The sequence below is a fragment of the Oncorhynchus gorbuscha genome, linkage group LG12 (assembly GCF_021184085.1).
Source record: "Oncorhynchus gorbuscha isolate QuinsamMale2020 ecotype Even-year linkage group LG12, OgorEven_v1.0, whole genome shotgun sequence".
NCBI lineage: Eukaryota > Metazoa > Chordata > Actinopteri > Salmoniformes > Salmonidae > Oncorhynchus > Oncorhynchus gorbuscha.
In genome coordinates, this window is record NC_060184.1 from 16829288 (window position 1) to 16844653 (window position 15366).

Sequence of the window (15366 nt, forward strand, 5' to 3'; positions counted from 1 at the left end):
TTTCTTTAGGATACAAGTCATACTAACTCTTTAGGATACAAGTCTACTAACTCTTTAGGATACAAGTCTCACTAATAACTCTTTAGGATACAAGTCTCACTAACTCTTTAGGATACAAGTCTCACTAACTAACTCTTTTTAGGATACAGGTCTCACTAATAACTCTTTAGGATACAAGTCTCACTAACTCTTTAGGATACAAGTCTCACTAACTCTTTAGGATACAAGTCATACTAACTCTTTAGGATACAAGTCATACTAACTCTTTAGGATACAAGTCTCACTAACTCTTTAGGATACAAGTCTCACTAACTCTTTAGGATACAAGTCTCTTTAAGTCTCACTAATAACTTAGGATACAGGTCTACTAACTCTTTAGGATACAAGTCATACTAACTCTTTAGGATACAAGTCTCACTAATAACTCTTTAGGATACAAGTCTCACTAACTCTTTAGGATACAAGTCTCACTAACTCTTTGGGATACAGGTCTCACTAATAACTCTTTAGGATACAAATCTCACTAATAACTCTTTAGGATACAAATCTCACTAATAACTCTTTAGGATACAAGTCATACTAACTCTTTAGGATACAAGTCTCACTAACTCTTTAGGATACAGGTCTCACTAATAACTCTTTAGGATACAAATCTCACTAATAACTCTTTAGGATACAAATCTCACTAATAACTCTTTAACTCTTTAGGATACAAGTCTCAACTAATAAAGTCTCACTTTTTAGGATACAAGTCTCACTAATAACTCTTTAGGATACAAATCTCACTAATAACTCTTTAGGATACAAATCTCACTAATAACTCTTTAGGATACAAGTCTCACTAATAACTCTTTAGGATACAAGTCTCACTAATAACTCTTTAGGATACAAGTCTCACTAATAACTCTTTAGGATACAAGTCTCACTAATAACTCTTTAGGATACAAGTCTCACTAATAACTCTTTAGGATGGCATAGAGGCTCCTATTAAAATAAGAGTCTGTGTAAAGCCTCTTTGATTTGTTTTTAATGATGTAAAGTGTGTTTGTGACCCATGAAAAATCCCCTTTACACAAATTCTGATTTGACTTGATTTGACTACTGCGTTTCTCAGCCCACGTTGACCATGAGGAGCAGTACATTCAGTCTATGGAGAAGTTCGGAGACAACTGTGTCTCTAGAGAGGATCCCGAAGTGGGCTCAGCCTTCCTCAAGTTCGCCATCTTTACCAAAGAGCTCACAGCCCTCTTCAAGAACCTGGTGAGACCCCATCTCACATCACACAACTCTCTACCTGTCTGTCTCTCTACCTGTCTGTCTCTACATCCCTCTGTCTCTCTACCTGTCTGTCTCTCTACATCCCACCCTCTCTCTCTACCTGTCTGTCTCTACAGCCCTCCGTCTCTCTACCTGTCTGTCTCTCTACCTGTCTGTCTCTCTACCTGTCTGTCTCTCTACATCCCTCCCTCTCTCTACCTGTCTGTCTCTGCATCCCTCAGTCTGGCTCGACCTGTCTGTCTCTCTACCTGTCTGTGTCTACATCCCTCTGTCTGTCTACCTGTCTGTCTCTCTACATCCCTCTGTCTCTCTACCTGTCCGTTTCTACCTGTCTGTCTCTCTACATCCCTCGGTCTCTCTTACATGTCTGTCTCTCTGCATCCCTCTGTCTCTCTACCTGTCTGTCTCTACATCCCTCTGTCTCTCTACCTGTCTGTCTCTCTCTCTAATTGTTGTTTTCAGTTGCAGAACATGAACAACATCATCACCTTCCCCTTAGACAGTCTACTGAAAGGAGACCTAAAAGGGGTCAAAGGGGTAGGTGTATAACATATTATTAACCACAGTGTTTAATATACCAGTCAGAACACGTGTTTAATATACCAGTCAGAACACGTGTTTAATATACCAGTCAGAACACGTGTTTAATATACCAGTCAGAACACGTGTTTAATATACCAGTCAGAACACGTGTTTAATATACCAGTCAGAACATGTGTTTAATATACCAGTCAGAACATGTGTTTAATATGCCAGTCAGAACACGTGTTTAATATACCAGTCAGAACATGTGTTTAATATACCAGTCAGAACACGTGTTTAATATACCAGTCAGAACACGTGTTTAATATACCAGTCAGAACACGTGTTTAATATACCAGTCAGAACACGTGTTTAATATACCAGTCAGAACATGTGTTTAATATACCAGTCAGAACACGTGTTTAATATGCCAGTCAGAACACGTGTTTAATATACCAGTCAGAACATGTGTTTAATATACCAGTCAGAACACGTGTTTAATATACCAGTCAGAACACGTGTTTAATATACCAGTCAGAACACGTGTTTAATATAGCAGTCAGAACATGTGTTTAATATACCAGTCAGAACACGTGTTTAATATACCAGTCAGAACACGTGTTTAATACCAGTCAGAACACGTGTTTAATATACCAGTCAGAACATGTGTTTAATATACCAGTCAGAACACGTGTTTAATATACCAGTCAGAACACGTGTTTAATATACCAGTCAGAACATGTGTTTAATATACCAGTCAGAACATGTGTTTAATATACCAGTCAGAACACGTGTTTAATATACCAGTCAGAACATGTGTTTAATATACCAGTCAGAACATGTGTTTAATATACCAGTCAGAACATGTGTTTAATATACCAGTCAGAACATGTGTTTAATATACCAGTCAGAACATGTGTTTAATATACCAGTCAGAACATGTGTTTAATATACCAGTCAGAACATGTGTTTAATATACCAGTCAGAACATGTGTTTAATATACCAGTCAGAACATGTGTTTAATATACCAGTCAGAACATGTGTTTAATATACCAGTCAGAACACGTGTTTAATATACCAGTCAGAACACGTGTTTAATATACCAGTCAGAACACGTGTTTAATATACCAGTCAGAACATGTGTTTAATATACCAGTCAGAACATGTGTTTAATATACCAGTCAGAACATGTGTTTAATATACCAGTCAGAACATGTGTTTAATATACCAGTCAGAACATGTGTTTAATATACCAGTCAGAACATGTGTTTAATATACCAGTCAGAACACGTGTTTAATATACCAGTCAGAACACGTGTTTAATATACCAGTCAGAACACGTGTTTAATATACCAGTCAGAACATGTGTTTAATATACCAGTCAGAACACGTGTTTAATATACCAGTCAGAACATGTGTTTAATATACCAGTCAGAACATGTGTTTAATATACCAGTCAGAACATGTGTTTAATATACCAGTCAGAACATGTGTTTAATATACCAGTCAGAAGATGTGTTTAATATACCAGTCAGAACATGTGTTTAATATACCAGTCAGAATATGTGTTTAATATACCAGTCAGAACATGTGTTTAATATACCAGTCAGAACACGTGTTTAATATACCAGTCAGAACATGTGTTTAATATACCAGTCAGAATAGTGGCACAAGAGGGAGTAGGCTTATCCCATACTAGTCTTCTTGAACACCTGTATCGTCACCTGCTAGTCCCCCTGAGTCCAATCCAAGCCCATTGATAGTCATGACTTCAGCTCTTGTCATTTGTATCCCTTGTGTTAATACTGTTATGTTCCTGTTTTATTTCCACAGGATCTTAAAAAGCCTTTTGATAAAGCCTGGAAGGATTATGAAACTAAAGTGTGAGTTAGAGCCACGTTATTATTATCACAACTGCCTCTGTTTCACCACCACTACTACTACCACCACTACTACCACCACTACTACTACCACCACTACTACTACCACCACTACTACTACCACCACTACTACCACTACTACCACTACTACCACCACCACTACTACCACCACCACCACCACTACTACTACCACTACCACCACTACTACCACTACTACCACCACTACTACTACTACCACCACTACTATTACCACTACTATTACCACCACTACTACTACCACTACTATTACCACCACTACCACTACTACCACCACTACTACTACCACCACCACCACCACTACTACCACCACCACCACCACTACTACTACCACCACCACTACTACTACCACCACTACTACCACCACTACTACTACCACCACCACCACTACTACCACCACTACTACTACCACCACTACTATTACCACCACTACTACTACCACTACTACCACCACTACCACTACTACTACCACCACTACTACTACCACTACCACTACCACCACCTCACCCCCACCACTACTCCTACCACCACTACCACCACTACTACTACCACCACCACCACTACTACCACTACTACCACCACTACTACCACCACTACTACTACCACCACCACCACTACTACCACCACTACTACTACCACTACTACCACCACTACTACCACCACTACTATTACCACCACTACTACTACCACTACTACCACCACTACCACTACTACTACCACCACTACTACTATCACCACTTCCACCACTACCACCACCTCTACCCCCACCACTACTACTACCACCACTACTACTACCACTACTACCACCACTACCACTACTACTACCACCACTACTACTATCACCACTTCCACCACTACCACCACCTCTACCCCCACCACTACTACCACCACCACCATCACCACCACAGTTTGAGAGTTTCAAAACTACACAACCTGTTACTGTATGTGGGTTAAGCATAAGTTAGTGATTGTACCTTATGAGCACAAGGAAAATGTGGTCGGAGGGGTGTGGGGGGGAATAGTTTTGTTGAATAGCCTGCATACCCGTTAGAATAAGAGTAAGCTGCACCATGAAGTTGCATGTGTGGGTTCAGCTTAACAACAACTAGAAATGGGAAACAATGGAAGCTAGTAAAAGGTCAACTGCTACTATTCATGAAACAGCTGATAAGGCAGACAGACCTTAAGAGAGAGAAAATGAGACTAGACCTGCTATAGCGGCACCTGTTGCCTGTTTGTATGTGAATACAAAACTCCTCACATTTTTGTGAACACTGATTTTTTGTCTGAGATTTATTTAGTGTTGAATGAACTACGGTATGGAAAGACAAGGGGTGCAGTACATGTTGGATGTCCCAACAGTATCTTTTCATTTTCAGCATGACATGCATAAAAGATGTGAATAAGCTCTTGTAAATTACTTCACATAGAGATCATTCTAGTTCACTATATGAGGGCTGGGCAGGTCATTCAAGATTTACTAGTTTACTAAAGACCAATGCCTTGCACCAAACACCTGCGGTGTCGTCATAGAGCCTTTTGGTTGATGTGATTGACTGGTGGTTTGGTGACTCACTCTAAGGGAATGAGAACAGTTTAATAACTCTTAACATAAACTGAGGAGAGTAAATATTGATATAATTTTATTTTTTATTAACCCATCCCATCTTCGGAGGACAAACATGTATATATATTTTTCTACAGCTTTTCTGCTACTTGTACAAACATTTTACATATACCTTTTACATACATAGTACTTTTATAGAAAGCAGTCACATAACAATAATACTTTACCAAACATAAACTCTTTAATCCCACCTATCACCATAGACCTCAGCTCTTTAATCCCACCTCTCTCAGCCCATCCCACCTATCACCATAGACTTCAGCTCTTTAATCCCACCTCTCTCAGCCCATCCCACCTATCACCATAGACCTCAGCTCTTTAATCCCACCCCTCAGCCACTCTCAGCCCATCCCACCTATCACCATAGACCTCAGCTCTTTAATCCCACCCCTCAGCCACTCTCAGCCCATCCCACCTATCACCATAGACCTCAGCTCTTTAATCCCACCTCTCTCAGCCCATCCCACCTATCACCATAGACCTCAGCTCTTTAATCCCACCCCTCAGCCACTCTCAGCCCATCCCACCTATCACCATAGACCTCAGCTCTTTAATCCCACCCCTCAGCCACTCTCAGCCCATCCCACCTATCACCATAGACCTCAGCTCTTTAATCCCACCCCTCAGCCACTCTCAGCCCTTCCCACCTATCACCATAGACCTCAGCTCTTTAATCCCACCTATCACCATAGACCTCAGCTCGGTCCTTCCGTAGCGCGGTCCTTCCGTAGCTCAGTTGGTAGAGCATGGCGCTTGTAACGCCAGGGTAGTGGGTTCGATCCCCGGGACCACCCATACGTAGAATGTATGCACACATGACTGTAAGTCGCTTTGGATAAAAGCGTCTGCTAAATGGCATATATTATTATTATTAGCTCTTTAGTCCCGCCCCTCAGCCACTCAACCCATCCCACCTATCACCATAGACCTCAGCTCTTTAATCCCACCCCTCACAGCCCATCCCACCTATCACCATAGACGTCAGCTCTTTAATCCCACCTATCACCATAGACGTCAGCTCTTTAATCCCACCTATCACCATAGACCTTTAATCCCACCTATCACCATAGACGTCAGCTCTTTAATCCCACCTATCACCATAGACCTCAGGTCTTTAATCTCGCCGCTCAGCCACTCACCCCATCCCACCTATCACCATAGACCTCAGCTCTTTAATCCCACCCCTCTCAGCCCATCCCACCTATCACCATAGACCACCCTCGTTTGGTTTCCATGTGTCATACATTTTTAATTGCACAGTATCCTCAGATTGTGCGCTGAAGATGAAAGATGAAAACCTTTCCTACCAGTATTATTATATTATTTATTGACTGACTATGGCTTTCCAAATCGCCCAACACTGCTAGTTGTAAAGGTTCATTTTAAGTGCATGTTATGATTTTTTTGAACCATTCCTGAACCTGTGACCAGAAACAAGCTTACATAGGGGTAGTACCAGAATAAGTGATCTATTGATTTTGTCTCTTCGCAGCAAAATCTACAGAGCTGAGATTGTTGTATGCCCCATATGTATAGTATTCTGTTGGTGGCAAGAATTGTATATAATAATTTATATTTAAGTGTCGAATCAAGTGTTGTTTTTTTTGTACCAGTTCATAAACCATGTGTCATGGAATCGGTACATCGAAAATCTCTTCCCATTTTATTTTGAAACCTGTATGGCGCAGCTGTGAACATTTTCGTCCTCAAATAAAACTGGTATATTTTTCTATTTTATGCCAATTCCTTTCAGCCAATCTTTAATATATGTCAGGCAAACAAGTTTCTTACCTTCCTTTTCCGCTTGCCTCCTCCATTCATCCTGTGCTTCATCATCACTGAGACCTCTGTGTTCCTGCAGCACTAAGATAGAGAAGGAGAAGAAGGAGCATGCTAAGCAGCATGGGATGATACGGACAGAGTTCAGTGGAGGAGAGATCGCTGAGGAGATGGAGAAGGAGAGACGTCTCTTTCAGCTCCAGATGTGTGAGGTTGGATGAAACTGGCTATCTAATTATTTCACCTATCAGAGGCTATGCAGGATAGAAGACACGACAGGGTCCACTGAGGAGTATTTACACATGTCCGTTAATATTGTTACTCGATATGTCTTATTTTGTCTACAGTATCTTCTCAAAGTGAATGAAATTAAAACTAAGAAGGGGGTCGACTTTCTCCAGAACCTCGTCAAATATTTCCACGCCCAATGCAAGTATGTTGTTTTCATTTACAAATGATTTCAGATTAGCACTGTTTAGTCAGATTAGCACTGTTTAGTCAGATTAGCACTGTTTAGTCAGATTAACACCGTTTAGTCACATTAACACTGTTTAGTCAGATTAGCACTGTTTAGTCAGATAAGCACTGTTTAGTCAGATAAGCACCGTTTAGTCAGATAAGCACTGTTTAGTCAGATAAGCACTGTTTAGTCAGATAAGCACTGTTTAGTCACATAAGTACTGTTTAGTCAGATAAGCACTGTTTAGTCAGATTAGCACTGTTTAGTCAGATAAGCACTGTTTAGTCAGATAAGCACTGTTTAGTCAGATAAGCACTGTTTAGTCAGATAAGCACTGTTTAGTCAGATAAACACTGTTTAGTCAGATTAGCACTGTTTAGTCAGATTAGCACTGTTTAGTCAGATAAGCACTGTTTAGTCAGATAAGCACTGTTTAGTCAGATAAGCACTGTTTAGTCAGATAAGCACTGTTTAGTCAGATAAGCACTGTTTAGTCAGATTAGCACTGTTTAGTCAGATAAGCACTGTTTAGTCAGATTAGCAATGTTTAGTCAAATAAGCACTGTTTAGTCAGATTAGCACTGTTTAGTCAGATAAGCACTGTTTAGTCAGATTAGCACTGTTTAGTCAGATAAGCACTGTTTAGTCAGATAAGCACTGTTTAGTCAGATAAGCACTGTTTAGTCAGATAAGCACTGTTTAGTCAGATTAGCACTGTTTAGTCAGATTAGCACTGTTTAGTCAGATTAGCACTGTTTAGTCAGATTAGCACTGTTTAGTTAATGCATTTGTCTTTTGTAGGAGGCTAATGCTTGACCCATCTTGACTCCTGGTGACCTCTGTTTCCTCTCTCCTCACAGCTTTTTCCAGGATGGTCTGAACACAGTGAATAGCCTCAAACCTTCCATAGAGAAATTGGCTACAGACTTTACTATAGTGAGCCACTCTGTCCAAGCATCCATATCTTATAATATTATCTTTGGATCTTACCATGGTTTTACTGTCTGTCTGTCAATAATGTGTCACTCACCTCACCCAGTTCTCTCACTTCCTGTTTCTCAGATCAAACAGACCCAAGATGGAGAGAGGAAACAGCTTAGTGAGCTCAGAGACGTTCTCAAGTCCTCCCTACAGTCTGAACAGAAAGAGGTGAGCTCTGAATCACTGGAGTAAGTAGCGGAGGTGATTTAGAGTCACACCCTTGGGATGAGGTGGCCCTGCCTGCGACTTAAAACTAGTGTCACCTTTGGCCCAGGAGGGAATCTCCTCTTGTTCTTGTGGTTAGACCATTGGTTTACTGAGTAGGAGACCAGTGTTCAGATCCCACCAGTTACATTAGCTTGGTAGCAGAGAGGAAGGGACCTAATCCAATGACAGACCAGTTATAGCACATATATTGTCATGTATTTGGTCTTACCTGTCATAGGACCTTGTCATAGGAAAATAGGAAAAGCCTGTAGTTCTCCCTCACAAGACCCTAGTCTACTTACAGGAGTATAGATGACTAGTCTTGTGTGTCGTGTCATGTTACAATGCAATAGACTGATCATGGTTTCCACCAGAGGCTAGGAGAGTGAATGTCTGCTTTCTTGGTGAACTTTAGCTCTTTCCCCAATCAAGGCGGAGTTCCAAATTGCACCCTATTCCCTATATAGTGCACTACCTTTACCATGGCCCATAGGGTGCTATTTGGGATAAAGCCATAATCAATGTTCTCAACCACAGATAGGATTTGAAGGAAATAAAAACAGCTTCTGAACTTCCTGACCACTGCACACATTGATATCTGTAATATTTTCTGAATGCAAGGCTCTGCTCAAGCCCTCCATTCAAATCTCAATTGCTTCCAGATTCTAGAGTCACCCACTCTATTTGAATATATCGAAATAAGGCTGCAAGGTGTACACCTACACTGCTAGAAGAAATGGTGCTATGTAGAACCAAAAAAGTGTTCAATGGCTCGCTTCATATATGGCTCTCAAAAAGGACTGTATAGAATTGCAAAGCACCATCATTTTTAAGCAGCGTAGAGTAGAATAGGCCTTCAGGAGAGGACATTGAAGAAACCTGATTCAGATGAACACCTTGTAGCGGTATTTATTAGAGAGGGGTAAAGAAAGATTTTTTTCGGGCGCCAGGCAGGTATTAACCATGCCGAAAGGAAAAGAGTAGAATAGAGAGAGTACCACTACCAGACCCACACACATCAGCAGAAGAGACTGCCTAGAGTGTAGCCTGTTTACCAGATAGCCAGTGGAGAGAAAAGAGAATACACACCATATAAAACCCACATCACAGCACAGGGGTAACCCCAAAAGAATCCCTCATACAATAATACTAATACTAATAATGGCAGAGCAATTCAACAGCAACTTCATACAAGAACGAACCCAGTCATCAACAGAGAATTTGCAATAATCTGTATTATCGTCCAGTGGAGGAGTGCAGAGGGTATGAATGTGGGGGGTGTTCATCGACACAACAAAGGCCTTAAAAATGTCCACAGTCTTCTCGGCCACATGTCATTAGTACACCTCACCTCAATACAGTTCACATAACAATACACAACTTGCAAGCAACCTCCCTTTTAACTAAAATGTCCATCCAAATACTTCTGGCAGGGCAATAATAGTCCAGCTCTAATGAACTTCAATAGGAAGTGCATTTGAAAAATAGAGAGTCTGTTGCAGGGTAAAGCACTGGAACGAGAGGGAAGAGAAAGAGAGAGAAAAATAGAAATCTTAGATGTGGTCTTCAGGCGTGCCGGTGTAGTGTCTAATTGTCCGATGGTTTGTTGGTTTGTATGTTAAAGCTTCGCAACAATGTTGCTACTAATCCATGCAATCCATAACGGCCGCGGTCCCAAACAAAAACAACCACGATCTAAAGCGATCACACCGATGATTGAGTTAAATACTTTATAAACTACAAACACAACTTCTACAGCACACACAATCAAACTGTTGCGCCACCCAAGAGCCCCTCCCCAAAGAGCTGAATAAGCTCTCTTTATTTCCTCCTTCCTTACTGCTCATGCGCTCTTAAAGTGGCAGTGCACGGTGAAGGCTCGGTGCAGATTTCGCCACACTCCTCCCCCCATGAAAAAACAACACCTGTAGAAACAGAGAGGATGCAGGCTTTGACAGGTTCATGTTCCTGCTACACAAAACCAGGGAAGTCCTCATCATCAGAGTCCTCCACAAAGAGGTCCTGCAGGTGTTGCTTTTGCCTGCGATCCAGCTCTTATGCCGTAGGGTAGCAGGGCTTTAAGTCAACAACATGCACCGTCCTGACATCTTCCCCAGTGTCCTCCAAACAGACCAAGTAGTTCACTGGTCCCAACTGCTGCACTACACGGTATGGACCTTTCCATCTCGAAGCTAGCTTGGCAGTGAACTTCTTAGACGCCTTTGACAGATGATGTGAACGTACCCAGACACAAGACTTGGGTCTATGTTTGTCATAGTTTCTCAGCTGTCGTTGTTTGACTTTGGTTTTGCTGGCCTCCACTCTGGCTAGCAAAGTGTGGTGGTGTTGTAGGGCATCAAACACTGGGCAGTCAGGTGAAACATTGGAACTTTGCAAGACTCTGTCCATCTGACCTTTTAGTGGTCTTCCCAGGTGGAGTTCGGCAGGGGTGACCCCAGAAGTCTCCTGCACGGCAGAGTTCAGTGCAAAGCGACATTCAGGGTGATGCTGATCCTACCTTGTGTGCTGATCCCCCACGAATGAAGCAATCATCGCCTTCAGGGTTCGGTTTACCCTCTCGGCCAGGTTGGTCTGAGGATGGTAGGCTGTGGTCAATTTGGCAATTACACCCCAGTAGGTACAGAGCTCTTTGTAGATTCCTGATATGAACTGCGGACCTTGGTCAGAGAGGATTTGGTCTGGAATCCCGAATCTGGTAAAGACCTCCCTTCTCAGAATTAGAGCAATGGCTGATGAGGTGGCTTTGCGGAGGGGAAACAACTCCACCCAGTGTGTGTAGTAGTCCACTACCACCAATAAAAATTCATTCCGTGTCCCCCGGCTGGGAGGAAAAGGTCCCATGAGGTCAATTCCCAACATTTCATTTGGATGGTTCATCAAGGTCTGCTGCATTTTCCCGACAGGGTCTGCCAATGTCTGGTTTGTATTTCTGGCAGACTTCACACTACTGTACAAACTTCCGGGTATCAACCCACATGCCTGGCCAGTAAACCACTTAATGTAGTCTTTGATAAGTTTTAAAAACTCCAAGATGGCCACTCATGGGATTGGCATGATAAACTTGGATTATCTGATCACACAATGTAGAGGGAAGGAAGACGCGATAATGAGTGCTGTGTATTCCATCTCCTCTTGGAGTTTTTCGATACACTTTATCCTGAATTATGCTATACTTATCATTGAAGCGACTCTTGGAGTCTTCTTCAGACAGACTCTTATGGATCGCCATGATGGCAGCATCTTTCTGCTGTGCTCTCCATACACTCTCATCATCCAGAGGAAAGGAATCATCCAGACATTTAGCGGTAGTATAAGTACTGCACAAGGGAGGACAAACATTGGCAGTCTCTGTAATCCGAGAAAGGGCATCTGGTACAACGTTCAGTTTTCCTTTGCGATACTCAATGATGAAGTTAAACTTCTGCAATCTGATAGACCAGCGAATAAGATGGCTGTTGGTCTTGCCTGATGCCAGAACCCACTGCAGAGCAGCATGGTCTGTGACAACGGTGAAGATCTTTGCCTCCAAGTAGTAGCTCCATTTCTTCAAAGCCCAGACCACAGCGAGGCACTCCCTTTCAATCGTTGAATAATTCCTCTCGGCTGAATTAAGGGCGCGACTTGCATAGGCAAGAACTTCTTCTGTTCCAAGTCCTGTTTGTTGAGCCAAGACTGCTCCAAGTCCTGTTTGACTTGCATCTGTGTACACAATGAAATGAGCATTCAGGTTAGGATGTCCAAGCACTGGAGGTGTAATTAGACTGTTTTTGAGTGCTTCAAATGCACCTTGGCATGCAGTGGTCCATTGGAATTTCACACCTTTCTTCTTAAGGTGGTTGAGGGGTTCGGCTACCTTTGAAAAGTCAGGCACAAACCTGTGGTACCATCCAGCCATACCCAGAAACCGCTGAACAGCCTTGAGGGAGGTGGGAATTGGGAATTCCTGCACGGCTGCAACTTTGGCGGGATCTGCATGGATACCTTCGGCATTAACCAAGGAACTTGAGTTCTGGCAGACAGAAACGACACTTCTTCAAGGTCAAACCTGCAGCCTTTAGTCTGTCGAAGACAGACTGAATGTCTTGCAGATGATCCGTGACAGAGGAGGAGTAGATTATGATGTCATCCAGATACACGAGACAATGTCTACCCCTCAGATCTCCCAGGACAGTCTCCATCAACCTTTGGAAGGTTGCTGGAGCATTCTTCAAACCAAAAGGCATGATTTTGAAGGAGTACAAACCAGCAGGGGTGACAAAGGCAGTCTTGTCCTGACTAGCGGGATCCATTGACACCTGCCAATAGCCACTGTTCAGATCCAGATTACTAAAGATGGATGCTCCTGCCAGAGATTCCAGTATGTCATTTATGTTTGGTAGAGGGTAGGCATCGCTTTCTGTTATGGCATTCGGCTTCCTGTAGTCCACACAGAATCGATATCCACCATCTTTCTTAGGAATCAGGACAACCGGAGAAGCCCATCCGGAAAAAGAAGGTTCCACAATTCCATTCTCCAACATGCTTTTGAGCTGTTCATTGAGAATGTCCAGTTTGGTGGGGGCCGGGTATAGATTTAGTGTTTGACGACAGTTGTACGGCCCAGTGTAAGAGTACAGACTGTTCACGTCCAACATCTGGGAGAGCTGCCACCTTTCATCATCCGACAGACATGCCTGTTCCACTGCTTATTGATGTAGAAATCCGCATCAGGTTTGTTTTTGCTCTCGGATAGAAGGGGGGGTACGGTGGTAATCAGGGTGATAGTTGGGTTCTCAGACTTCACTGGTGGAACATGTTTTTGTCTTTGTCTCTTTATATTTTCTCTGTCTCTGACTTGACCTTGTCCGGACACTGCATAATGTAGCAGGCTCCAGCCTGAAATCAGTGCATTACCAGGTTGAAATGGATGAGGCTGAGAATAGTCAGAGTGCAGCCGATAGGAGGTTTCGGACATCGAGATGGTCAGTCCACTGAAGAACAGGAAGTCTAGGTCAAGGACTACAGCAAATGCAAGGCTTGAATCTGCAAGAATAGCCACAGGAAGGTTAATAGTCTCACCATGCAGTTTTATTATTATACTAATCCAGCCCAAGGGGGTGGTAGGTTCTCCATTGGCCAAGTACAATGGTCCCTCCTCCCATGTTCGTAGCTCCTCATGAGGTAATGCCATGTTCTGCCACAGGGCCTCTTGCATCAGGGTGTAAGATGCCCCTGTGTCGATTATGGCCTTCCCTCTCCAGTTCCTAACAGTCAGAGGAACCAATAGTTGTTGCGGAATAGGAATAAGACGGCTAGCTGTGCTGTCTAAAGGCTTCATGGTGGGCATTAAGGCTGACCCAATTGTATGCAAGCCACCACGTCTGTCTAGACTTTCAGTCTTCGGTCCTTTCTGACCTTTTCCTGAATCCTGACGCTGGACATAGAGCGGGCAAGAATCTGGAGGATGTTGAACTTTACACCTCCAACACATAACTGGACTTTTGTCCTGGATCTTGGGTAAAAATAGGTGTGACGGTTTAGCCCCAGGAGAGTTATGGGTATACTGGGATGAGGGAACGGGGTTTTTAGTTTGGAGGTGGTGCTTCCAGTCCTTCTCAAACGGAGTCCCAAGACGCACCAGATCAACCACATTTTGCACACGTTCTCGAAGTTGACTAGCAAGGCGGGGAACCATGTTCTTAAGAAGGAGTTTGACCATCTCCTGCTCAGTAATGTCAGCCTTCCATCTCCTACATAGAACTCGATAAGAGAAGGTAAAGTCCCTTATTGGCTCTGCTTCACCCTGGACTCTGTTACGAACACGTTCCGCCAGTTCATCCCCATAGTCCTCTGAGAGGAAGGCTAAGAGGAATATTTTTTGAAACTCCTCCCAGGTTGACACATGTTCACGGGCTATCTCCCACCAGTCTCTTGCTGTACCATGGAGAACACTGCAGAGGGTGGCAAGAACCTCCAAGTCAGTAAGGGGCCGGATAGAAAGAAAATCATTACACTTAGATAAGAAAAACAGTGGATCAACATCATCTTCTGGGCTGCCAAAAGTGGGGAAAAGTAGTTTGATAGGGAGGGAGCGCTCTAGAGGAGACATGACAGTGGCAGAGGGAGTTCTGTTGTTTAACAGTATCTTCAGAGGGGTTTTTGTAGTACTACCTTTCCTATTCCCTTACTGGCCAAGCCAGTGGCAGAGGTAAAACCTGAGGGAGGTGCAGAAGATTTGTCCAGAAGGGAAAAGCACTGCATTACGTCCTGGTGCAGCTCTTCCAGTTGAAGGTCTGTGGCCTTCTGTGCTTTTCCCATCTCATTAACGGTGTCCTTTTGAGTCTGTTCAATCATTGTAGTTCCCCTGTGAGAGAGTTCTTCATGTCCTCCATAACTTCCTTCAGATAAGAACACACTCCCTTCACAACAGAGGCTGACTCCTCTGCTCTCTGTTTTTGTTCCTCCTCAAGAAAGATTATGACTTGATGATGGTTAGTTTCCATTTGTGTTCACACCGATGCTATGAGAGAGCTATGAGAGATGGGAGAAGTGTTAAGTCCTCATGACTTAACATGAGTGTGTCTCTGATGCATTA

The 15366-nt window shown here is 43.0% G+C and overlaps 1 pseudogene; it reads left to right on the top strand.

Moving 5' to 3' along the window:
- The window catches only part of LOC123990607, a 48873-nt pseudogene that overhangs the window by 13322 nt on the left and 20185 nt on the right, over positions 1-15366 (top strand).